The following is a 27,145-nucleotide window of genomic DNA, read 5'->3' on the forward strand; positions in this document are numbered from 1 at the left end:
TCTGAAGTTCCATAAGGGAATCCATTGTCCTTGCCTGAATCTTGGATCTTCTGATAGCCCTTGAAATTTCATAGATTGTGCTTGGTTCACCTCTGCCACCATTTTCCTGTGGGGTCTTTCTGTGTCTCTACTTTCTACACTGGTGGAAACATTTGTGTTGGATATAAAGTTCATAATCCAGAATGAGTGTGTCATGAGATCAGTAATATCTGTCAAGAGTCCTTTCCAAATAAGGTCACAGTCAGAACTTCAGGAATTGTATGTGGATGGACATTTGGAGGTTGAGTGGAGGAGATATCACTTAAGCCACTGTACCATCCTGTAATATAAACCCATGCTGCACTAGCAGAGTGCTAATGCAAGGATCTAGGTCAGAGGCATAAAAGCTACATAAGGACCAGGCATGGTTCCTCAGGACATAATCCCAGCACCTGAGAGGAGGAGGGAGGCTTGTCTCTGTGAGCCTGGGCTACACAGTGAGTTCCAAACCATTCAGAGCTAGTCTGTCTCAGAAAAAAAAATTACAAAGGGATGAATATGGATGACTGAAGTAGAAATTCCTAGACTATAAAGTGCTGTTATGTGAGAATTAAATGTTGTAGTATTAATGCCAATTACAGGACAACATTTTACTAAAAAAGAATAGAGTTAGGCAACCAACAGGCAAGATTATAGGACTGTAAGCAGAGCAATATCCCCGATAGGAAAAGCTCACGACAGCTGATAGAAACGGCAGCACACACACCTGAAATGCTCAGTGATGGCCAGCTTCCAGGAAAAGTTTTGACATAATCGCACAAGATTCTTGACGATGCGCCCAGATTTGTGATGAGTTAGTATGCTGAGATTAATGTTAGGAAGACTTCTTGTCTTCAAAGAGACTGCTCTAAGGCATTGGATGGGGCATAGGGATGGAGATGGAGAGTCAGAGACATTTCCAGGTAGAGTAGACCACAAGCCATGATTAATGAGTAGGGAAGCATAGGAAGGTGACTCTAGGATTGACTTGAACACTTAGTTTTATGTCATAATCCAAAATAATGACTTTGGGAGGAAGGGGATGCTTTTATTTGTAGTATACATAAATGTGTAAGCTCTCTTTTGGAAATGCTTAATTTTGTCATATGTTGCATCTGTTTCCTGCTGTTACTGAGCAGTGAAAGACTGTGAATAAAGAAGGAAGCTTTGGGACGTCTCTAAGATTAACTAAAGTTTCCTACACAAGCCCCAGAAAGGCAGTTTTGTTGCAGACGACAAACTACAATAGCCTTCGTGATTCTAGAAAGATAAAGGAGTAGGGGAGTTTGCCAGCTACTCATGAGCATTGCTAGTCCAAAGGAAAGAAAATGGTTTCCCCTTTGCAAGAGATAAAAGCAAGCTGAAATTTCTACTGCATAGCAGCAGCCCACTACTACCAAAACTGTTGCAAAGAGCATTAAAGAGTAGGCTTTCATCAAGGACAAGGTGCCCAAAGCCCCAGAATGCCGCTTCATTCTTCCTCATTTTTATCTTAGCCGAACTGCTAGAGTGAAGGAAGAAATCTATGTTCCAACATAAAAAATAAACACAATCTCACTGTGACACGGGCTGATTCAGTATGGAAACATTGACTAGAGAGGCATTCTGGCTTACTTCAAAAGACTTTCAATAACTGCCAAAAGAGTTTATTTGGATAGTTTCAGTTTCATGCGTTTAATCAACTGAAAACTCAATCCAGAGTCGAGAGTGTGACAGGGCATGTGTTCAGAGGAGGGTGTGCACGTGTTCCCATTAGAAGAAATGTATGCTTGCACATGTGGGTTCTTGAGCATGAGCAAAGGTGTGTGTACATGTGTGTTCTATTATCCCTTTATATTTATTCTATTTTTTTCAATTAACAGTGTCCTTAGATAGCAGTGTTCACAGTCAAGGTCACCTGAAGCTTAAGTGTGCATGGTACCCACATTCTTCAGTGCTCTAGGTCTTATAGTGGTTATTATAAGTGAGACTAAGAGGCAGCAAATACAGCTCTTTTCTAGTTAATAAACTTCATTTAGATTTAGGCAATATTAAAAAAAAGACTTCTATGCTCTATTTGTTAGTTTTGGTGCACAATGCTTTCTACCAAATTTGTATTTATTCATTTAGTTATACAATAAAGGAAATTGTGTAACCTTTAAGGAATTAAGCTCACATTTTCAGGTTTTTACAATTGTCAAAGCCTCTATAGATACACAGGTGACTGTGTTAATAACAATATAATGACTGCCCAACACTCTGAAGTAGAGAGAGGGGAAGTCAAATTGTGCCCAATTGTCTCTTGCCAAAGTTTTCTTAATGCATTGAATAGTTGGAGGATTTGCAGTCTCAATGACTATGAAGTAGCAATATACAGGAAAGGAGAACTGCTTCATTACCTAGTAATTTGTGAACTTCCTGAAGATGAGTCTTTGACTTTGAAGATACCAAAATTGAGAACAAAGGAGATTTTCAATGAAAGGTGGCTCATTTTAGCCTAGAAATGCCATGCCTTTACTACGTCATCAGTTCTAGGGCACAGAGGTCTTAGGCATGTAGTATACCAAGAAATTCTCATTTTAGCTTTTCATTATGTGTGAATCTACAATGAGTTTAGTACGCCAGTGGGAATTGGTTCCAGGTGGAAGGCAGATATTGGCATGCAGTATACTGGTCGTATAGGCTATATGCTAATGATGCCAAGGTGGTGGAATTTATTCCCTCAGTTTCATACATGAAAACAAAACCTAGTGTTGTGCCCATGCTGTGCCCAACCATGAGTCCAGCCAGCTGTCATGCATATGTTTGCTGCTGATCAAAAGGGGATCAGGTGACCATACGGTTGACTCAACCCCAGACCCACACTTGCGAGGACATCATTCTAAGTGCGTGCATTGCTGACAGTGCCTCAGTAGTAGCATCTGTGCAGATGAAAAGGAATTTATTTTTATCACCAGTGTCAGTTTCTCATTCTACGCCAGTTTCTGTGGCACTGGTTGAAAGAAGAACAAAGATGTTGCCAATTCTTAGGAATATGATTGGGAGAAAAGTCTCAAAATATTCTAAGAGGCATTTGGTACTCAGCAAGATACCCCTTCATGTGTCGTCCAGGGAGAAAACATCAGGTACATACTGAATAGTGCTGTGCTCTGTTTTGTTTTCGTTATTACTTAGTCTCCTGTGACTTTAATGATAGAGTACCTAGTTAGTTTATAGAGTCATTCTTCAATTAGAGAGATGTACTTTTAAGTGACAAGAAATATATCATTTCTTATTATAACAGAAATCCATATAACAAGAATATACATGAATATTCCACAAAAAGAAGCACATATATAATCGCCACTTACCAATAAATCCCACCCATTGTGTAAACATTCAGTTTATCTTTTTCTATATATACATATATGCGTATATACAAATTGTATATAAAGTATAATTATTTATTTTGTATGACTGCTTGATGAAGAATGAACTGAATGTGTGCCAGAGCAATAAATGACCAAGGTGTCCACAATGGCTGAGCTTCTTCACCATCAGGCATACTACACACTCCTAGCTTAGAGCAACCACATTTCCTGTCTTGCTTTGTCTCTCGAAATATCACCAAAGCTAATTATCATTAGTGCAGTGACCTACTTCAAATTCTTTCTCTACCCACTGCTTTTGACTTTGCATTTCATTTGTGTTCAATAATCTAGTAATTTTAGGTTAACAAAGTGTAAGGTGATTTTCCTAGCCATCTCAAAGATTTTATTTTTACATTGTACTGCGAGGGCTCCACCTTTGTACCCTGCAGAAATGTGAGATTCTCCAGTCCTAAATTCAACTGGAGTTCCCAGGATCCTCTTTTTCATTTGGATCAGTGCCCCAAATCCTTGCTTCCCTGTGGTATATAGATATGGTTTCCTAATGAAATCTTTATTTTTATATACTCAATTTGTCATTTAATTTTCTTAAGAATAAAGTAAGATATAGACAATGTACCTGGGAATTTTGAAATATAGGCAGAGGCACAAAGAATGTCATAGAAACAAGAAGTAGAGGCCGGGATAGAGAAGGCCTTAGACCTGTTTTAATACAGGTTTAGGAAAGAAACATAGTCGTCCCTCTCATTCTCTATTTCATATGCAAATGTGATAACATTTAATGTCAATTGCTTAAGAAATACTGTGTGTAATGTTTTTGACACTGACAGTTACTTTTATATTATATTAACATTATGCTTTTGAATGACACATATTCTTTCTGAAGGCGACAGCTCACGAAACATAATTATTTTCCCTTCATAATGGTTCCAAAAGCAAGAGATTGCAGCCACTTCTCTTTCCTTTAATGATAAAGTAGGACTTTCCCTCTCTGGGAACTTCGAGAATTTGTATAGACCAGGCACATTTTCTCACATATCATTTCATGCATCCTTAATTGTTATCAAGAGGAACGGATGAGACAATGGTCTCCTTAAGAACTCACAATAAAGCCCCTTTCTAGTCTTCAAACACTGAGTTTTAGCATGCTAGGAGATACTGGCCTTACCCTTGTTCACCGATCCCCAGTTCTTCAACTCATTTTCAGGCCTCTTGCAATGCCTACTCTGTTCTAGGATTACTAGAGTTGAAACTGGCACAGTTGATTTGTGGTAGGATGGGAAGTCTTAAGCAGGGAATCTAATACAATCTCACCCTCTCACTCTGTTGGAAAGTTAGCAGATGGTGTTGGTACCCAGCGGTCAACAGTTTTGTCCTCTGTCCTCTTTTTTGACCCTCATCTGTAAGACTGAGGGTGATTTACAAAAGCTTCACCTTTTCCAGGGCTGAGGTTAAACTGCTCTGGTATTCATGATTTCATTCTCCCAACTGCTTTGTGACATAGGTTAAAACTTTTCTAATTTTCCAGGAATAATTAAGATTCAGAGATTATCAGTAGTAAATACAAACATTCAAATACTTTCATTATGACTCTTTGCTCTTGTGAGGTTCAACCACAGCAAGTTATACAGAATAGAAATCTCTGGAGAAACTACTCATTATTCGGAAAAGCGGAAGAAAACTAAAATCTATTGAAAATGAGGCATGGGTGCTTCTGAAAATTTTAAAACTATTTTTAGATTTTTATTTTATATGTATTGACTACATGCATGGCACCATGTGCATGCCTGGTACCTGTGGGGGCCGAAAAATGGTGTTGGATTCCTTGGAATTGGAGTTACTGATGGTTGTGAGTCACAGCCAGAGTCAGGGCCGTGTTAGTGCTGGGAATTGAGCCTACGTCCATTGGAAGAACAACATGTGCTCTAACTCGATGTGCTATCTTCCCAGGCCCCAAGCACTTCGCTTACATTATGAAATCCCCGCACTGTTGTGTGGCATTGTGTCCATTTAAGAGTACAGTTATCTATTTCTTCACTTGAACCGGTTGCCTTGCTTCTATTACTAAGCACACAAAGATGTCGTCCTGCTCTCAGATGCTGGCATCTCAGTGAGAATTTAGAGTTAAATAAGTATGTGTGATTAAAAAAAGTGTATTAAAATATGTTTAATATGACTATTTACTCACTTATTCTAAAGCTATGATTAAAGATAATAAAGATGTTTTCGAGGAATTCTATTAAATTATTGACCTCATTTGAAAAAAACCGAACAACTAAATCTAGATTTGCCTTTAGCACATGTAAACCTTTTCACTTATAGTTCAAAACTTAATTAAAAATCTCTTCTTCTGTTCCCCTGGAGAAGTTCTTCCACGTTCTGAAAGGGTGCTGCTGAGCAGATGGCTCTGCCCAGGGTCGACCAGGTGTAGCTGGAGCAGGCAAGTTTACACAGTCTGAGGTTGTAAAACCCAAACCAGGACCTCCTCTTTTATCCATCGTCCTATTCCAGATACGTGTTCTTCATATCCACAGCGTGCCAAGGAGTTCACCATGACAGTAATGTATCTGGCACCACAATTGCTGTTTTTTTTTTTTTTTTAATTTTAAACACTCTGTCATAAAACATAACAACATTGCACTTGAGTTTTCAATTGCCCTTTCTCTTTGTCTCTGAACAGACACACATTTTCATTCAAAGGACACACGTTACCTTTGTTGGTTTCAAAAGCATAGATAAAACGTGCCTCTTTAAAGCCATGATTGAATAGAGAGCACAGACAAAAGTGAAAGAGTGAAAAAGCATAGGAGACCCCGGTGATTCCCCAGGACACTGTTGTCTGGCTATGATAGTCAGAAAACAATACACAAAGAAAACTCACCTACAAAACCCAGCTCGAGAACCCTCTGAGATCCAGTATTTATTGAGAGGAACTGTCAAGGCAAGGGAAACGAGTTCTGTATGGAGCAGGGATTACTAAAGGAATATCAAAGCCATTCTTGTAGAGTGTGCAGCAGATGCTGTAGTGCCAGCAGCTGAAAGGGGGAGCCAGGAGGATTAAATAGAGTGTGGTCAGCCGACTAGACATTGCAACATTTTTTTTAAAAAAAAAAAACAGTACAAATAAATGAGTAGTTTTTCAAAGGTCATTCTCAGATATTAATTCTTGGCGACAGACTTGCTAACCTGAAATGACGTTATCAGGTTAACTGGAAAGCAGTATGACTGGTGATAAAATCCATAGACATGAGGACGATTAAGAGGTGCTATGAAAATGTGTGCATCTGTGAATTCTTTTATTTGTAAGAATAAAAACCAGCACAATCGAACCCACTCCATTCATAAATAATAGAAATTAGTTTTGCTTCATAAAGGAGCATTTTGTTCCATTTGCTTTGTCTTCAAGAAATGTGTCATAATATTCTCAGTCTCTTTTTCCGTGGAGTAAAAGCATTGTGTATGCTCTTTCTTGTTTCCAAAGCAAGAAAACGAGTTGATTCTTTCCGCTGGCGTTACCATTCATTGCCTTCCCCACGTATCACCTCTTTACTGCATCCAGATTGAGGGTACTGAAAATGCAAACCAGTCCTCTTGTCTTAAGAACACACATAAGAACACTTTCTTTAAAAAAAATAATAAAAAGTAAACTTTTTTCATATTGGGGTCTGGGGCACTGTAAGAATGCCATTCCAATCAACGGCAGAAAGCCATCATGAGGAAACAAACTGTATAAGCAAGGAGACACAGGCTCTGTAGGTCCAAAATAGCTTACACAGAGAGCTCATATGTGAGTTTGGCTCACCTCAGCATCGCTTTTTCTTTAAATTACACAGAAATCTGAAATGCATTGGGTGTGTGTTAGGGCAACCTGGCCCCGAGTAAAAACTGTGCATTTAAAAGGGCCAATATGGAAGTAATTATTACCTTGATGTATTTACCAGAATGCACAGACTGTACCCAGCATGTCTTGTCTGGGCATTGAGGGTTTCTCAGCACACCTACCACTCCAGCGACTCCAGCACTTAATATCATGTGATTTAAGAGTCAATAGTAAACTCCCTTTACCTAGACTGCACTGCCTTGGGAAGCTTCAGTGGACAAGGTTGAGAATATAGACTATAATTTTCATTGCTAATGAATGAGTCACAGTATTGCTAGCTTCAGCTAGTCTGGTTCAAAAATGAATGGATTAGTGTTGCAGGCAGGCACTTTACAGAAATAAACAGGAACTTTTGCTTCCTTCCATTTATAGCCTAAAAAGGCAAGACTTAAGAAGGAATGCTAAGTAACTGAAAAAAAAATGTGACTGGTTTCTTGGTTACTGCTGGGCCTTTAAACTGTGTTCTTGGCTAAGCCAATATCCATATTTCCTGCTAAATAAACTTAGAAGGAGGCTCTAGTGAGTATTAAGAAGTGGTGTTGTGGGTAGGTTCCAGCGGCACAGCTAAAGTCAGTTTATTCTATGATGCTCTCATCACTGTTGGGCAGAGTGCTGTGATTGGTCTCAGCGGTTAACATAAGGAGAGTCTGTATGTAGTGTGGAGCTGAGGACATGCAGTTGTGCACTATGCGCATAAGGGGAAAATGAGTACAGTGGATCGTAATAATATTAATAAATACTATTAGAAATTTTCTTTCTTGTAATAAATAAATGTAAAGTATGAGTGTGAAGATCAACACAAGGCCTCCAGGTTGTTTGCCCGCAGTAAATGCCGGATCAAGAAGTTAACAGAAATCAGCCTATGGATGAAGCTACTGCTCACTTCAAGGAAAGAAGGCTATTAAAAGGGGGGATGAGCCACACAATACACAGCCTTTTGTTTCATTAAATTCTGGGAGGAATTAAGAATTTATAGAGAACAATTTGGAGTAAGTCACGATGAATATATTAGTGAGGAAGAATAGCATGGGATCAAGTGGTATATGCCTTTGTAATTACCTCGTCTATCACAATAGCAACAACAGGTAATAAATGTGGTTTCCTTGCAGCAAGACTCTTGGACATCATCCCATCATTGTCTGCTCTGTTGCTATCACATTTCTCTGATCCTCTCTGTAAAATTGAAAATAAAGAACACAAAGTTTTGAGTTTAAGAAGCAAAAGGATTGGGGACTTGTGGGTTATATAAAACTTTGAAAATCCAAGTCTAAAGAAGGCAGTAAGACTTGACTGGATCTCTAGAGCTACATGACCTTGTTCAGAGGAAGGCAGCATTTTTGTAAACAGATTAGTACACCCAGGGCACATACAAAGTTTACTCCGGGTGGAACACAGACCATATGCCCCATAGTGACAGGAGACCTGGACAAAACGCCAAGTGTGAGGACAGATTACAAAGGAGCTAATTACTTCATGCTCTTGGACTTCAGCTTTCCATGATGACCAACTGAAACTACTCACAGGGGTGCACATGGAGAAGCACACAGTTGAAAAGATTCCCTTTGGGAACAACACAAAGTAGGCTTTGTCAGAGGACAAAGTGGAGGCAGGCAAGAATAGTTGAGTCACTGCCACACTTCCGCCCAAACTAGGGAGATTATAGATCAGTCACACTGGAAGAACAGAGTTGCAGATAGGTTCAAGAATACTTGTGGGTCTCTGCCTCTGTTTCCATCAGTTGCTGGATGAAGCTTCTATGGTGACACTTAAAATAATCATCAGTCTGACTACAGGACAAGTCAAGATCTGGCCCCCTCTCCTCTATTGCTCAGAGTCTTAGGCGGGGTCCTTCTTGTGGATTCCTGGGAATTTCTCTAGAGCCACATTTCTGCTAACCCTATAATGGCTCCCTCAATCAAGATCTTGACTATTCCATTCCCTCAAGTTCTCCTCAAGCCTTCCCGCCTCCCCTCCCTTCTCTTCACTCCCATGCTCCCAATTTTGTCAGGTGGTCTTGTCTGTTTCCAATTTGCAGTTGGGTCTATATATCTTTTTCTCTGGGTTCACCTTATTACTTAGCTTCTCTAGGATCATGAACTATAGGCTCAATGTCCTCTGTTTATAGCTAGTATCCACTTATGCGTGAGTACATACCATATTCATCTTTTTGGAGCACTGGATTGAGCTCCCAAAGTCCAGTTGAAGATTGGAAGGAATGGGAATATGAGCAAAGAGGTAGAGACCTGGATGGATTCACCCACTGAAAAAGTTTACCTGAGCTAATGGGAGCTCACCAACTCCAGCCAGACTGGGAAAGAACAAGCATAGGACCAAACTAGTCCCTCTGAATGTGGTTGACAGTTGCATGGCTGGGGCAGACTGAGGGGCCACTGGCAGTGGCACCAGGATTTATCTTTACTCTATGTACTGGCTTTTTGGGATGCTATTCTCTTTGGATGGATACTTTGCTCAACCTGGATATAGTAGGGAGGGCCTTTGACAGTCCACAAAGCAATGTGCCTTATAGTCTCTGAGGATAGATGGAGGTGGGGCGAGAGGGTGTGTGGAGGGAATGAGAGGAGGGGAGGGAGTGGAAACTTGGATTGTTTTTTTCTTTAAAAAAATAAAAAAAAAACAGAAAAAAAGAGAGAATACTTGTGAGAGAGGTTGGCAGTATTCAGGGAAGTGACTTATCAGAGTATTTTTTTGATCAACAATATGGAATACAAGGAGGCATAAAAAACACATTTAGCTTTGAAATCATTGTGTCTGTAAGACATGTGGATGGACTTTCTGTAGATCAGACTGAATTGTTTCTTTCAGAATAAATGGAGGTGGCTAGGAATTCAAATTCAATTTTAACTAGTTGAAACCTCAACAAAGGACTCATTTTCCTTTGTAACTAACCCAAACGGAATATAGAGATCCAAACCTGGCTGTTAGAATTTATCTCTCCTATCTCTTGCTTATCCTTGACTTTTCTTCCAGAACATCTTTTTACAGGAGGGAAGAAGAAACACCCCAACCTTATAGTTCTTGATTCTTGAGAAAAGAATTGCTTTGACCAGCATGTCTGTCAAGACTTATAGACGCTGGAGCCAAAGCAAGAAATACTCAGATTGCCTCACCTTTTGACATATTCCAAACCTGCCTGCCACTGACTCATAAAGCTCTGTGATTAGCTATTCCAAAAGAACTATATAGTATGGAAAATAGTGAATATCTGGAAGATCATTGAGCAAGTAAATATTGGATTTTTGGTTCAAGGTCAAAGTCCAGCTACTACTTATTGTATTTTGTAATTGGTCACTTGTCTGCCTTGTTCATTGACCCATCTGTGGCCTGTTCCCAGCATGAGCAGGGGTTTCCACACCCAGAGAAACAGCTTCCTAGCTCACTCCATTCTGCTTCAGGACCCTGACAATCTTCAAAAGATTTCACCCTGATAGTATTTTAACTTTAAAAGTTATTATTCTATGCAGTAAATAAACTTGTCTTTGGACTAATCAATAGTAGAGTGGTTATAATTAGTAAAATATGGAAAGAGAGGTTGCTTAATGAGACTGTATCTTGACTGATGTTAGTTTCCAATACGATAGATTTTGTTTAAGCTATTGGAAGTCTGTAGACGATAAAGTTGTAACCTCAGAAACAGATGTCTGTGCAGCCTTATGTGCTTTTCCACAGGCGTAGGAGAGTGTGTTTGCAGAGCACCGATTACATCAACGCTGCCCTGCCAGTCCCTGTCTTCAATTGTATTCTTTATGATCTGTGCTACATAAACTTTTTATGGAGAGCGTGAGGAGACAGTAGCTGAAGTACAATGCTGTGTCGGACCATGAAAGACGTTTTACTATAACTCCTCTGTTATTGAGCCATGCACAAAGAGAACTCAACGTTTTTAGCCATATAGAACACATTGAGGCATTTCTAAACAATAGAAGTAGTTCTTTTCAATAATCAGTGAACAAAATTCCAATGTTTTCTGGTATTTCATACATTCTAATGTTAGCAGAATCATATGGACCTGGAGTTTAGCTTTAAATGTATCCTTACTAACTACATAGTCTCAAAAAAATCATATCTCATCTATAGATCAAAGAAGAAAAGCCTCTGGAGGAAGGCAGACAGTGAACTCTCCAGAGAATCTGACATAGAGTAGGTGTCCTAGCTTCTTTTCTGTTGCTGTAAGGAAATACCCTGAAAATAAGCAACTCAGTGGGTAAGTTTCCTTTGTCTCACCATTTCAGATTACAGTACACTCTTTCAAAGACATCAAAGTGTCAGGTACTCTGAGGAGATAGTCACAACACACCCAAAAGGAAAACAGAGAAAGATGAATATATGTGTGCTTACTCTTCAGCTATGATTCTCTACTCATAGATAATCAGGGGCCTCAAACCAGGCACAAAAATGCCAGGCACAAAAAATGGCTAGTTTTGTGTCAAATTGACATAAACTATAGTCATATGAGAGCTTTGAATTTCAATTGAGTAATTACCCCCTAAGACCAGACTGTAGGCAAACTTGTAGGAAATTTCCTTAATTGGTGATGCTCAATTCAGATTGGGTTTTTCCAAGTCAATTAAGGCAATCAAACCAACTCACAACAGCTATGTTCACAGGTTTATTTGGCAATCCCATAGTGAGATGCCCTTCCTAGGTGACCCCAAGTTGTGGGTAGTTGACGAACCAACCATTACATTATGTGACCAATATTAAATAGTAACAGATATGTTTGTTAGATCATAGTACAAACAAATATAGGACAAAAGTTGTTATTTTTGATAGATGAGCATTAAAATACATAGCATAATTTACTCAGAGTTTCTATTGCTGTGATGAAATACCATGACCAAAAGCAACTTGGGAAGGAAAGGATTTATTTAACTTAAACTTACAGGTCACAAACTATCCCTGAGGGAAGTCAGGGCAGGAACTCAAACAGGGCAGGAAACTGGAGGCAGGAGCTGATGCAGAGGCTGTGGAGGAGTACTGATTACTGCCTTTGTTCCCCCCCTCCCCCCCCCGGGCTTGCTCAGCCTGCTTTCTTATAGAACCCAAGACCACTAATCCTGGTGTTGGCCCATCCATTCTCATTGCTCTGGGCACTCCCACATCAATCACTAATTAAGGAAATTTCCTACAATTTTGCCTACAGTCTGGTCTTAGGGAGTAATTACTCAATTGAAATTCAAAGCTCTCATATGACTATAGTTTGTATCAATTTGACACAAAACTAGCTATTATAGTGGCACACGTGACCTCCTTTAAAAAAACTTTAGATCTGAAGAATTAGACAGAAAGAGTTCATGCAATAAACATGCACAATTAATGTATTTATTCTATATAGTTCTTTACATTTTAACTATTATAGGCAATGGCAAATAGGACAGAGTTTCCTTTATTCATTTAATTCTTTTGTTTTTGTATTTGTATACTACATGTGTCTGTTTATCTATCTCTATCTATCTATCTTTCTATGTATTTATCATCTATCTATTGTACTCTTAAGAAAACATCTTAGGAAACAGCCTTCCTCAAGACCTAGTAATACCACTTTTGCGTATATATCCAAAGAATACTCAATTGTGCCACAAAGACATGTGCTCAACTATGTTCATAGCATCTTTGTTTGTCATAGCCAGAACATGAAAACACCCTAAATGCCCCTTGACTGAAGAATGGATAAGGAAAATGTGGTACATTTATACAATGGAGTACTACACAGCAGAAAAAGATAATGACAGCTTGATATTTTGCAGGCAAATGGATGGAGCTAGAAGACATTGTTTTGAGTGAGGTAACACAGACTCAGAAAGACAATTACCACATGTACTCACTCATAGGTGTTTTTTAAACATAAAGCAAAGAAAACCAGCCTATAAACCACAATCCCAGAAAACTTAGACAACAATGAGGACACTAAGAGAGACTTACATAAATCTAATCTACTTGGGAAGTAAAAAAAGACAAGATCTCCTGAGTAAATTGGGAGCATGGGGACCTTGTGGGAAGGTTGAAGCGGGGAGGGGAGAGGCAGGTAAGGGAGCAGAGAAAAATGTAGAGCTCAACAAATATCAACTAAAAAAAGAAAAGAAGAAAACATCTTAGAATCATCTTTATTTTAGAATTATTTTTCTCTTCAGTCATTTTGGTCTTTTATTTCTCACTGTCTAAAAGTTTATTCCAAGGAATAGTCATAGTAAATTAAATGAGAGTGTTCAAAATAAATATCAGTGTAATTGTTGTGGGTGTTGCCCTGCCTTGTGTCAGGTTTGTTCTTCTTCTTGATACAATATCCCAAAAAGCAAAGATTTCTGATTTGGGTGTTTCTGTTAGTGAGTTTCCTTGCCACCATATTGCCTAGCTTTCTAATCATTTACCCACATACATGTGTATCTAAACGCAATATGGAAACTCCATAAATGTGTGCAGTCTTCAGGACACTGCAATGTGCTGGCAGAAAGTAGGGTGAGAAAATCGAACAGCAGAGCTTTTTGCAGTGCAGCCGGAAGCTCCCTGAGCATCTGCTTCTTCACCCGGAATGTGATGCAGTGGGCACCCGTGCACCACAGGCAGATGGAACTTTCTGCCATGACCGAAATGGTCTTTCTACATCATCCATGTCAGTAGCTGCGAGCCACAAGGAGCAAGAAGTAACTATGAAATTATGTTTTTCATGTTTCCCTTCATTTGAGTTAATTTTTGAAAGAATTTTATTTTTAGAACAATTTTAGATTCACAATAAAATTGAAATCAAAGTGCAAAAAATGATCGTATACTTCCTTTTACTGTGCGGGCATTATTTATCCTATCGACAGCATCTCTCAGAGAGCCCCATTTGATACATATGACACCTCAACACTAACACACCATAATTGACCAAAGTCCGTACTTTTATGTTAGGATACGTTCTTGGAGTTGGGTGTTCTATGTGCCTGGAAAATTGTGTAATGAGTGTACAGTAAATACCAAGAATTATGAGTACTGCATCATAGAGCAAATAATAAGGGATTTAGGTACTTGATCACACAATGAATGCAAGGAGGAGGAGTATCTGGATACATGCTAAGTAAAAAGGATGAGATCAGGTCATCCAGGAAATATTAACATGTGATAAATTCCAAAGAGTGTTAGCACTGGATAACATAATGAATAACAAGTGGTGTGAGAACTGAATGCACACACACACACGTACACACACACACATATATATGTACATATATATGCAGATAGTGGATTAATATTATATGCCAAGGGATCAGAGTATTGGGACCATAAAGCAAAAACCAAAGAGTATGAATTCTGGATAACATGGATAATACCAAAGTGTGTGAAAATTGTTTAATATGAGGTGTCAAAGAGGATGAATATTGAACCACATGGAAAATAGTATGGGTTGTATATACTGGGCCACATATTAAAAACCAGATGAAAGGATGTTCACACTGTCTTCCTAAGTAATTTTCCCACCATGCCCTTCCTCACAAATAAGCTGGCAACTTTTGCTTCTCCCTACAGGAAACCCAAAAGGCTTTTCTCTAATGTTGACATTAGCAGCCTAGTTGAGATCCTGGTGCTAAATCTCACAAAGTGGTGGTAATCCCTCTTGACTGGCTTCCCTTGAGGGTTTATGTCTCATAGTTGTGCATACTGAGTTTCCAGCAATTGAATTATAGTTGATTGCATTACCCCAGCATTGGTCTGATGGTGGTTTTCTCTCATGAAGTTAGCGATGGTAAGCTGCAACTTCTTGTGTTTCTCTGTCTTTTCTAGACTCAGGCCACAGTCTCTTTTGTGTTCTTTCCATCTTTTGGATAAATTGTTGATTATTAAATCTGTACACCACTTAAAACATAAAATGACAATTCCATATACCTCACATGTGAAAACTGAAACTTAGAGTCAGTTTTAATTAAATTTAAAAAATTGCATGTAACCAATGACTATACCAGACAGTGGAGGATTATAAAATTTTAGATAACTGTATGCTTAGTTTTTTATTCTGTCTAATAATATTTGATTTTCCGTAGCCATAGATGTTAGTAATATATTCATATAGAATTGTTGTTAAAATTGAATTATTGAACCAAGACTTGGCCAAATATAAAAATCACTAGAAGTTGGATGAAAGTACTAAAATAAAAAATGTGAAGAAATAAAAAAGCATAGATTTGAAAATTCTGAAAATATGTAAATTTGTGTTTAGTATATTATCAGTGACAAATTAGACAATAAAGATTATTGAGGACAAATGCATTTCAGGCCCTTCACAGCGACAAACCGTGGGTTTGTCTATTGAACAAAGGCAAAACCACACAGCAAGTTTACATTGCATAATTCCAGACAAATCAGTCCATTTTACAGCACCTTAAATTCCACATCAACAGAACAGAGACTATAATTACTCTATAAACATCATTATGAGCACCCAGATGAACTACTGTGTGTGTGAAGCACTTAACGTCCCATGCAACGTACAGCAGATGCTTAAGACATTAATTTTTCTCCTGTAAAACTTTCCTAAGCTGAGTTTAAAAGCACCATTATGCACAGCTTTATTATAATCTGGAGAATAACCATGTTATTTTCTACTAGTAGATTTGACTTCAAGTATTTATGAAAAAAGCCACAAACAACAATGATAAAAAGAAAGAAAGAAAAGGCCAGCACTGGATTATAAATCACAAATCAAAACAGCACAGAGTTCAAACTCTGAATGGAAGGAAAATATTCCTCCCTTTGAAGGGCCCTCCTTCCAAATCAGGAAGTGGCGGATTTTCCCACCCACTGTTCCTGCCGGCAAGGAGGTCCTAGCCTGCTTGTTTTTCTTTTCCTCTCTTTCTGCTCCGAGAGTCTTTGCTCAGTCTTGCCACCAGTGAGGGCTAGCTCTAATTTCTCCAAGGAGACCCTGTCTTTGGAGGAAGAATTTGGGGCAGCTGGTTGCCCATGGCTTTGGGCCTCAGCAGAACTGCCAAATGTGTAAACGAAACTTCCGACTAGGTGTGGTCCGTGGCCAGGTGGCACAGGTGCCAGAACTGGCTGCGTGGGGGTCCATGTTCACCAGAGGCAAGCCATTTGATTGCTGAAAACGTCCTTGGAAAGTCAAGTTCAAAACCTAAGCAACAGCACAACTACATTCTCTTGCAATTATGCACTGGTAGTGTTTGCAAGGTTGTGAGAAGCGGGGGAAGTATGGCTCCACAGCACCTACAGCAGAGGCCATTAGGTTGAGCCCAGATTCAAACTGACCTGATTTTTTGTGTGCGCATGTCCATGGGCACAATTTTGCATGTCCATCTATCTGTGTGCAGGCGTACATTTGTTGGCAGATGCACGTTTATGTGCTTGACTGTGTATGTGCATGCCTGTGTAAGTGACTGTAGAGACCAGGGGACAGCTTCAGTGAACATAGGTGCCACGCACGCACGTTTGTTTGTTTGTTTGCTTGTTTGTTTTTTTTCAAGACAGGGTTACTCTGTAGCTTTGGAGCCTGTTCTGGAACTAGCTCTTGTAGACCAGACTGGCCTCGAACTCACAGAGATCCACATGCCTCTGCCTCCTGAGTGCTGGGGTTAAAGGTGTGCGCCACCACTGCCCAGCTAAGCCATGCACTTTTATTTTTATAGACATCCTCTCTCACTGGCTTTGAGCTTGTCAAGTAGGTGAGACTGACGACTCCTCAACCTTCAGGATCTGCCTGCATCTTCCTCCTCAACACTGGGATTATAAGCATGGGCTAGCATGACTATCTTCTTATGCTTGTGCTTATGGTTGAACTTAGGTTGGCAGCTCTGCAGGGCAAATATCTTACTGACTGGGCTACCTCTCTAGCCCATGAAGTGATGTTTTTTTAAAAAGCCCAAATAAAATTGAGACCCAAACAAAGCAACACCAACAAACAGACCCAAGGTCTGTCTATTTCCCTTTTTGTAACAATCATCCCATTAAAAACTGCTGGAGACTCCGTTAGTGGACAGAATGTTTCCTCAAACCTAGTATGTTTTTATTAACTTGCGAATAGAGAGTAGCATAATTTAATCAGAATAAATGAGTGATGATATTTCTTGGAACAGTCTAAAATGCTATGGAAGTGGTGCATTGTGGCATGTCTGTAAGAACTTGCTCTGGGGCACCCTCACTTGGAGCTACGTCTCTCCCCAGTGTCAGAGAATGACTGCTTCCCTCCAGAAAAGTTCCAGTATTCACCCCCCTTACAGGAAAAAAGCACATGCTTCATTCTCTGCTACCTAGAAAATGCAACATGTACACTGCGCCTCTGCTCACAGTAGAGGCTCAATAGGAAAATTCAGTCTTCTAAGCTGGAGTGCCCAGGCAGTCATTTTTCCATGCCTCTCTGTGTGCTCCAGCTCTGGAATGTTCTGAGGAATGCCTGTCGGATGATTTGCTGCTGATATTATTTTCTTCATATTTTATTGCATTCACAGGGAAACATGAAAAAAAAAATCACTAAGCTAGCTTATCCACAGATTTATACAGAAATGAAGTGTTTTCTACTTAATGGAAAGATTGCCCTCTTTGTCTAAGAAGGTTTTTCATCCCAGGGAAAAAAATCAAATGCAGCCAAAGCCAATTGTAAGTCACCTCTCAAAGCCCTGGTTGGGTTTCAGCTGCGGTGCTGGAAATCCCATCACTGGTCCCCCGTGTACGGAGTGGTACAGCGATGGCTCATTTATCAGGCATTGTTAAGAGCTGAGGCATGCCATGGAAGAGAAATGTCCAGATACTTGAATCTTTATACCTCATGCATAAGTTAAAATTATAAAAAAAATAAGCATACTTAAAATATTACATATTGCTTTCCTGGGCAGTGTGTCCCAAACCCAATTTAATCAAGTTTGAAGCTGAGCTTTCTCACTTACTAGCTATTTGACTTTGGCAAGTTACTAAAATTCAGCTCAACCACTTACTAGCTTTATAATTTTGGCAAATTAGTCAGCCTCTGTTTTCTCATCTGTCAAGCAGAGATAATTATACCTATGTCCCAGTCTGAATTAGCTAATCTATATAAAACACCCCATAAACTGCCTAACACATAGTAGACCTACCCAGTGTAGCCGGCTGGCCCCACCATAGACTCCTTGGCCAGACGCTCTGGATCTGAATGTTGCCTGAGCACTTCCCGAGCAAGTGAACTGAAGCATCTTTTTAACATAATATTTCTGTGCCTCAGTTTCTACATCTGTATAATGGAGACGGTTCTGGCTTGTGAAGAATGAATGTGAACATTGTACAAAATCCTAGAATGGCGTTCAGTAAAATGAACTACTATTAGCAAAGATTTTATATGTAATAGAAATGCTTTCAGAGTTGCTTGTGTGTGTGTTTCTATTCAACATACTGACTTTCTCCTTTTGGTCTTTTTTATTTTTGCTTATCTTACAAATACATATAAGTAGAGATTAGCCATAAAATGTTCTCTGAGATAAGACAACATTCGTTTCTGTGCTTTTAGAGTTACTGCTATTACAGTTATCTCTTCCCACTTCCTCGTGGAAACATTGCCCTCCTCTCGGCTACGTACTGGAGAAAGGCTGAGCTGGCTGGGAAAAGGATGCTCTCCTTAGGGACTGACCACACTGACCAACTGGCTGTTGACACTGCCAGGGACTGATATTGTTGAGACAGGTGGTGAGACAGAGCTGCAGCAGCAGATGAAATGACGTCTCATTGCACACACAGTGGTGTGCTTAGATTAGTGCAGGAAGTGTCTGAGTGAATGGCCACGTGTCTCCCAGAGTGAAGACCGCATGAAAGTCAAAGACATCTCAGAAGCCAACATTTCTCCCTCTGGGCCACGAGGCAATTACCATCCTAGAACTTCTCATATCGTCTTCTGCTTAACTCTAGTTTGTACACCAGATTTACATCTCTATGCAGAGCATGGATAGGAAATTGTAAGCAGGAATAAGGGTTGATGGATGGCTGGCCCATCGGTCTACACAGATGTGTATGAGGCAGCCTTCTGGCAAGTGAGTAGAAGCCAGTTCTGGGAGAACAGTGAGTATCAGAACACTCAGGCTTGCTGTCCGTCATTATGTTTAGGTGTGAGTTCACATCTTGATCCAAAGCAAGAGGCAGGAAAAGCTAAGTGGGAGTTGCCTGGTTTTCAGAACCTCAGAGTAGCATACCACTTCCAACAAGACCCACCACCTAATCCTTCCCAAACAGTTTGACTGACTGAAGAGCAAGCATTCAAACCTGTGAGCCTATGGGACAATTCTCACTCAAACCCTGCTCCCCATCAACAGTGAGGAAAGGATTCTTTCTCCCCACATCTCTCCAGTATTTGTAGTTTTGCTGATGGTAGCCATTATGACAGAGTTGTATCAAGGTAGACAATAGAAAGAGTTTCCATGATCCTGTATTGAATTAATAATACTAAAATTGGTTAACTATTAAAATTAATTGCATATGTATTGTAATGCCCATAAAAATTCTGATGTCACCTCTCATAGATCCAGAAAAACAATCCAAGAATTCATATGTCAACAGAGGAAAACAGGAGAACTTTCCATCATTTATTACCTTCTTTGAATGACTTTTTCAACGTGATGAAGTTTTCATTGTGGATGTAGTTTTCTTCTTTAGTTAGGTTTCTTCTTAGGTATTTACTATTTTGTAATCATTTTGAACAGTATATTTACCCTAATTTCTTGTTGGAATGTATATGAAGCTACTGTTTTTGGCTTTTAATGTTGGTTTTATATCCTGCAACTTTATTGTGTTTATATGTATGGATTCTATAAGAGTTATTAACAATATAATACTATACAACACAAAGGTTTACATATAAATTAGGATTTTAAATATAACTGAGTGTTACTATATATAACCAATAGAAGGGTAAAATGTGGACAAGTTGACAGTAACAGATACGAGTGGCATTGTACTAGTGTGTACCTCACTTCAAATGAAGATGTGATAATCTAATTATTCATTAATATGGCCAAAAGAATAATATGCATATATCTAAATATCACTGTAGATGTATTATAAAAGAATTAACTCCTGATACAAACAGCAGAGTTGATTACCAATAGCATGTTATTGAGATGAGAAAGTTTAACTGAACAAATGATGTATATTGTTTGGTTCTAGTTCCACAAATATTAGTACAGCCAGAATAATCTGTTTTGATTTGCAAAAATCAAAACATGATTGTGGTGAGCATTCATGAAGACTGTTGGGCACCGCATGAACCAATAATTTACGATGAAGGTCATAGCTTGCACCCTGTATCTAAGGCTAGAATATTTTTTTCTTGGAGGGGAGGCAGAACTGTCTTGAGTGGAGGCTACCTCCCTGGCAGTGGAGGAAAGTCCTTGATTTGACCCTGTTGATTATAGGGATTTCTAAAATACTGTCTCAGAAGGGTCAAGCTTGTTTGAGTAGCATCCTGGAATGGCTAGACACCCTTTCTTACTTGCTAAGGCTGTGGACCCCAGTACAAACTCCAGGGTCTTTGTTTGGCACAAGAGTGTCATTCTTCAAGAGATCAGTTAGCACTGAATGATGAATAGATCAAAAGGAACAACTATTAACTGAGAATAGGCGAGCAAAGCCTGAATGGTCCAACTTCTGTTAGGTCTCCAGGGTTTCCCACAACTTGGAGAAGGGGCCTGTGAAGTGGATGGGACTGAATTACAGTGTTTTTTTAAGTGAAATGGGGACCAAGTGGCGAGAAGGAGTCATGTCCTAGCTCTCCCACTTAAAGCTCATATTAAAAACTTAGCCTTGTCTATGAGGAATTAGGTTGTAGGCAGCATATATATTTGACCTGGAGGGCAAACACTGAGAAAATGCATGAAACTTTTAAGAAGTTGGTGTCAGCTCACTATAAAGAAGATTTCCCAAGGGATCTGTGGAGTCAGCAAGGGTCATGTGTTCACCAGGTCTACTTAAAATTTTATATCCTCCTTGAAAATTAATACAAGCTATTTGGAGATAACATAAAATTAGAACCAGAGAGGGTTGTTGTTGCAAACTTACATTAACAGATTTCACAATTATTGGTATCCTTTGGGTAGACAGCTATAACTTCCAGAAACTTGGTAGCATTTAATATGTTAACTAAGGGAAATCTCTTATAAATGCTGCCATGGAAATGCTTAATAGCAAGTTCACACAGATCAGACATTCAGCCGGCAAACTTGTTGATGTGTTTTGTTCTTTTGGGCACTCTGCAGTGAACTAAAATGAGGAAATTTCATGAGGCAGATGCTAAATTACACCAGTGGCAGAATTTACTGCTCAGCATGGGGATCTTAGATTCTCAGTAAGTCATCGTACTAAAGGGTCTGACCAAACATTGAGTATCCCATAAACAGAAGCAAAAAGGATGAATACACATCATCTGAGAACACACACACACACACACACACACACACACACACACACACAGAGAGAGAGAGAGACAGAGAGAGAGAGCGCACTGATAATTTCCCCTGGGAAAGTTAGCCTATTATCCAGCACTGAGCCAGGATGAAGATTTAACGCAATTAAATTGGCTGTAACAATCATTCCATAGGGTGGGATTCTGATGAATCTTACGTTCAAAGTCACAGTGCGCCATTCCCAGGATATGTCATGTCTGTTAGGCTCCTTCAAGTTAACTATTTGTCACCAGGGGATGATTAAATACACCACATGTGTTTATCACTTTACCCTGAAGGAACTTGAGGCAATTTATCAGAAACAGAAGTAATAACTGCTTCAGGAGGCAATGAGTCCTGTTTCCTGTGAGAAGGAAGAGGGTGCCACCAATTGTTACATTCTCCTTGTCTCATTCTAAAGCTCTAGTGTCCAAGGTCATATATTTAATTAGAGGAGAAATTAGGACTGCAAAGTGAATTCTCTTTTGTTCAGTTTCCCCTTCAGGCCAGCTTAAAAATTCCATAAGTATTTAAACACATAGTCATTTTCTGTTAAGTGTTATGATAGGAACAGCCACTACTTTTCATGCTGAATATTATTTAAATCTTTCTGTGATATTATTCTCATTATTTGCGATTTTATGATTAAATATATAGTCTTACATCTATTCAATTTGGATCCTAATTGTTGATCACATTTTACATAAAATCAGACAAAATTAAGGTATTAATCGCCTTCCAACACTTAGTAAGAGTTTCTCCTGAGAGTTATCAGCCTGCTTCTTTGAGTCTCTACAGCTCACTATTTTTGCAGTACTCTAAAACTTTACCAAAACTGCATATAAAATATCAATATTCTTTACTTTTTTCCAGGTTAAAATTGTGATTTGTGGTATGTCCAGCTAAGATTAAAAATACTACTTAATGAAAATTTCTTCTCTTCCTGTAACTTCAAAACAGAGAATTAAGCCTTTCAATTTTCAACTTTCAAATATATTGGAAAATAAATGTCATAAGTAAATGATATTCTTTGTAATATCATCATGTCAACATAATTCAAATTGTTTCAATTTCACAGTAAAATATGAGCAACATTTTATGAGATTAAAAATATTATTCCAAAGAAGTGAACCTCGAATTATTTTAAGGTAACTTTTCCATGTCTATACCGATGAGCCTGCTTCCTCTTGACACCTTCAACATCGAGGATGGTGAAAATTAAGCAAACAGACAAAAACCAAAAGGAACACACTGTTCTGTGGTGTTAAGTCTGGTGGAAATGTAATAGGATTTTTTTGTTTCTCATAGCTGACTATATAGTCTCAATTTGGACAGCTAAATAGAGACCAAAATAAATGTTTCCTTTCTGGGGTTTAACAAAAAGGGATGCATTCAGAGGGTTGGAGAGTTAGAATACCAAGTACCATTTAAGTACTGAAGGGATTACATGAGTGGTGAATTAGAAGTCTGTGAAAGTCCTTTAACAAATGGATTTATTTTTATTTTATACATTTATTTGATGATATTTGACGAGACATGCATACACATGAGTAAGAAAGAGAAGGGACAGAGGAGGTGGGAGGGAGGGAGAGCATGAGGGAGGAAGGGAAAGAGGGAGTGAGGAAAGAAGGAAGGGAGGGAGGGAAAGAGAATGCCAAGGCATGCATATGGACACAGTAGACAACTTTCAGGCGTCAGTTCTCTCCCTCTACCTACCATAAGGGATGCAAAGATCAAAGTCAGGTTATCACCTGGGCAGCAAGATACTCCTGAGCTATCTCACTTACTCCTAATCACTCTGTTTTGATGGGATACATAGCAGTGAATTTATAAATTATAAATTATAATGTAGAAAACACAACACCTTGAAGTCTGAATAGTGCTTGAATGAAAATGGCCCCAGTAAACTTTACTAAGTCATTCTGATCATCCTACTTGAGGTTAGATGGACTGTGAGATTCATCTTTGTAACCTGAGCCCTTAGCAGGGCATCAGTGCATGACACAGGATGAATCATGGGTCCCATGAGGTAACTAACTGTTCTGTATAAATACTATGAACAAGGCCTGTACAAATCAGTGGAAAGAGCATAGACGTTTTCCTTCTAATCCACTCTGCTCATAACACTGTTTCCTCTGTTATGACACACATTAATGAAGCTCACCTCAAATTTTGTTTTAAGACAAAAAGTACACTTGTTTTTAAAGCTGTATGCGCTTGGGAAGAAATTTGCCTGATGTGGGAGTGATTTCTTATTAATAAAGAAACTGCCTAGGCCCCTTGATAGGCCAACCCTTAGGTGGGTGGAGTAAACAGAACAGAATGCTGGGAAAAAGAAGCTTAGTAGAGGATTCGCCATGATTCTCCCACTCCAGACAGACGCAGGCTATGATCTTCTCTGGTAAGCCACCTCGTGGGCTACACAGATTATTAGAAATGGGTTAGATCGATATGTAAGAGCTAGCCAATAAGAGGCTGGAACTAGCCGGGCCAGACAGTGTTTAAAAGAATACAGTTTCCGTGTAATTATTTTGGGCATAAGCTGGCCATGTGGGCGGCTGGGTGCCGGGGAAGCAGCCCAGCCACCCCTATCTCCACAGTGTGGCGCCCGACGTGATGGACTAAATCCACGTAAAACCTGAGAGGGCTTAAAAAGGAGAGAGAGAGAATTTAAGCAGCCCTGCCACTCTTATCACTACATTTGCCCATGTGATTACTGGGGAAAACTGATTTCCCTAAGATTTCTGATGGCAATTCATGTAGTCATCAATCTGATTATAGGGGAAGGGTAGTATGGATGCAATCATAAATGGATATTAGCTGTAAAATAAAGGATAACCATGCTGCGATCTGCAGACCCAGAGAGATCAAGTAACAAGGAGAGTTCATGCAGGGAAGTCCAGATCTCTCTAGGAAGGGAAACAGAAAAGATTTCCTGGGTGAACTTACAGGGGTGTGGTGGGGATGGGATCATGAGGTCTCAGGTATGGGTGTGGTGAAGGAAGAATACAGAAAGAGCCAACTGGAAAGTGGGTCATTTCAGGGTAATGTAGAATCCTGGAGCAAGAGAAACTCCCAGGAACCAGCATGCACGATTTCACCTAAAACTCCTAACAAAAAAGAATGTCTGGCCTGGACTCCTATAACAGGTTAAGACTTCCAGCGCAGGGTGTAGACCTAGCCATATAATCTTTAACTTATGGTCTGTACTGTTTATGAGATATTCTGGGGTAAGTTGACACAGAGACTGGGGGAGTGGCCAGCGAATGACTGGTTCAGCCTGAGACCCATGCCAAGAGAATGAGTCCAATCTTGACACTCCCTAGAGTGCCAGGACTCAGAGATAGAACCAAACTTGGATGGAGGTAAAAAATAAATCAGTGTAACAATGTTCAACAACATTCTGCTGTACTTATAGATTGGTGCCTAGCCCAATAGTCATCAGAGAGGCTTCATCTAGCAGCTGGTGGAAATAGATCCAGAGACTTACTGTCAAACATTAGACCAAACTCGGGGAATCCTGCTGAAGTGAGGGAGGAGTATTTTAGGAGCAGCAGGAGTCAAGAGCATCAGAAGAAGTCCCACGGAATCATAGAACTCATAGGAGCTCACAGAACCTGAAACCAGGGAGCCTGCATGGAACTGACCTAGGCACTTTGCATGTGTGTTACAATTGTGTAGCTTGGTTTTCTTATGGGACTCCTAACAGTGGGAGCAGGGGCTGTCAGTGATTCCTTTATTGGCTTTTGGGACCCTGTCCCTCATACCGAGCTGCCTTGTCCAGCCTTAAGAGAAGTTGAGGCGCTTAGTCTTACAGCAACTTAATACGGCACGTTGTGTCAGCGTCCATGGAATGCCTGGCCTTTGCTGAATAGAGATGGAGGAGGAGTGAAGAGATGGGGAGGAAGGCAGAGGAAAAATAGGGGAGTGGGCTGGAAGAAGAGAAGGGAGGAGAAACTGTGGAACAGTGGTCAGGGTGTAAAAGAAAAGTAATCTTCACAATAAAGAAAGAGTATATAAGCAAAACTACACGATAAAAGAACAAAGACCTATAAGCTGCTTTAAAAACTAAAATGAAAATACTTATTAAGTTGTTACTCTTTGCTGTCACACATGAAGGAAAAAGGTTTGAGAGACCAGGGTGTGTAATTACCCACATGTGCGCCCTCAGCGCTTCACCACCAGGACTGCCTTAGATTCTGACAACAATTTTGCTTCTCCCCAATTCATAGCAATGCCTTCCTTGTATCATGGCCGTTTCTTTTTAATGACCTCTTTCCTGACTTCACATTTTCCCTTCTCTCTCCTGGGGTAGAATGCGTTCCTGGTTCCCTTACTGGCCACATTCCACAGAGGCCTCTTCCGATCACCCACCTGATCTCACAGCGAGGAATGATCTTCAGGCGACAGGAAAGATACAACGGAGAACCACGGTGTGCCTTTTAGAAGTATCTTTTACCTTCATGACAAATGGTCAGCCCTGAGAACATACATACAAGTAGCATTATAGGGACTGAACAGTTTATATTTAGAAATACATATGTATGTGTGTATGTCTATATGCGTGCAATAACAAGTAGGGAAAAAAGAGAACACACATTTGAAGGCGGTGAAGGGGTATGTAAACAGAGGTTGCACACTTGTTTTCCAGCCGCCCAGACCCTAATAATCACGCAGAAACTATATTAATGACAACATTGTTTGGCCAATGGTTTAGGCGTATCCCTAGCTAGTTCTTACATCTTAAATTAACCCATTTTTATTAATCTGTGTATTGCCACAAGGCTGTGCCTTACTGGTAAAGTTCTGGCTTCTTTCTCCTTTGGCAGCTACGTGGCACCTGCATGACTCTGCCTTCTTTCTCCCTGCATTCAGATTAGTTTTCCTGCCTAGCTCAATTCTGCCCTGCCATAGGCCAAAGCAGTTTCTTTATTAACCAGTGGTAATGAAACATATTCACAGCATAAAAGAGGAATCCCACATCAGGGGTAGATGGGAAAATTTGGCAGGGGAGGAAAGTAAAGAAAGATACATTGTAATTATAATCTTAAAGCTAAAATTTTTTAAAAAAAATATAATCTTGCTATGTCGTCTACATGTAACCTAGAATTCCCAAGGTTGACGAGACCAGCCTTGAGTTCGTGGCAATCTTGCCCCTGTCTCCCAAGTGCCGTGTTGTGTTACAGGTTCATGCCACCATGCACAGCACTGAGCCCATTCTTCATTGTTTGTAGTTTCTTTTTCTCCCTCAAGCTTGCTTGACATTACCAAGATTCCTTTGGCTATGCTAGCATTTTATATTTTAATAAAAGAATGTACAAAAGTTTTAAGTGCATAGAAAATCTTGCAGAAGTTGTGATTGAACTTGTGTTGAATATGTAAATAAATTTAGAGAAGAACAAACATCTTTCCACCCATGTTAGGTACTGTTTAATTTCATCAGCGGGTTGTGGTTTCCTGCAAAGAGGCCCTGTATATTTATTTCTAGTAACTTTGTGCTA

The 27,145-nt window shown here is 39.6% G+C and overlaps 1 long non-coding RNA gene across 1 annotated transcript in view; it reads right to left on the reverse strand.

Moving 5' to 3' along the window:
- LOC126511512 (uncharacterized) overlaps nt 1–27,145 on the reverse strand; it is an 840,891-nt gene that overhangs the window by 162,320 nt on the left and 651,426 nt on the right. The gene's annotated exons all lie outside the window — the stretch shown is intronic.

The sequence above is a fragment of the Alexandromys fortis genome, unplaced genomic scaffold, assembly GCF_014885135.2.
Source record: "Alexandromys fortis isolate MF-2015 unplaced genomic scaffold, M_Fortis_MF-2015_v1.1 scaffold_101, whole genome shotgun sequence".
NCBI lineage: Eukaryota > Metazoa > Chordata > Mammalia > Rodentia > Cricetidae > Alexandromys > Alexandromys fortis.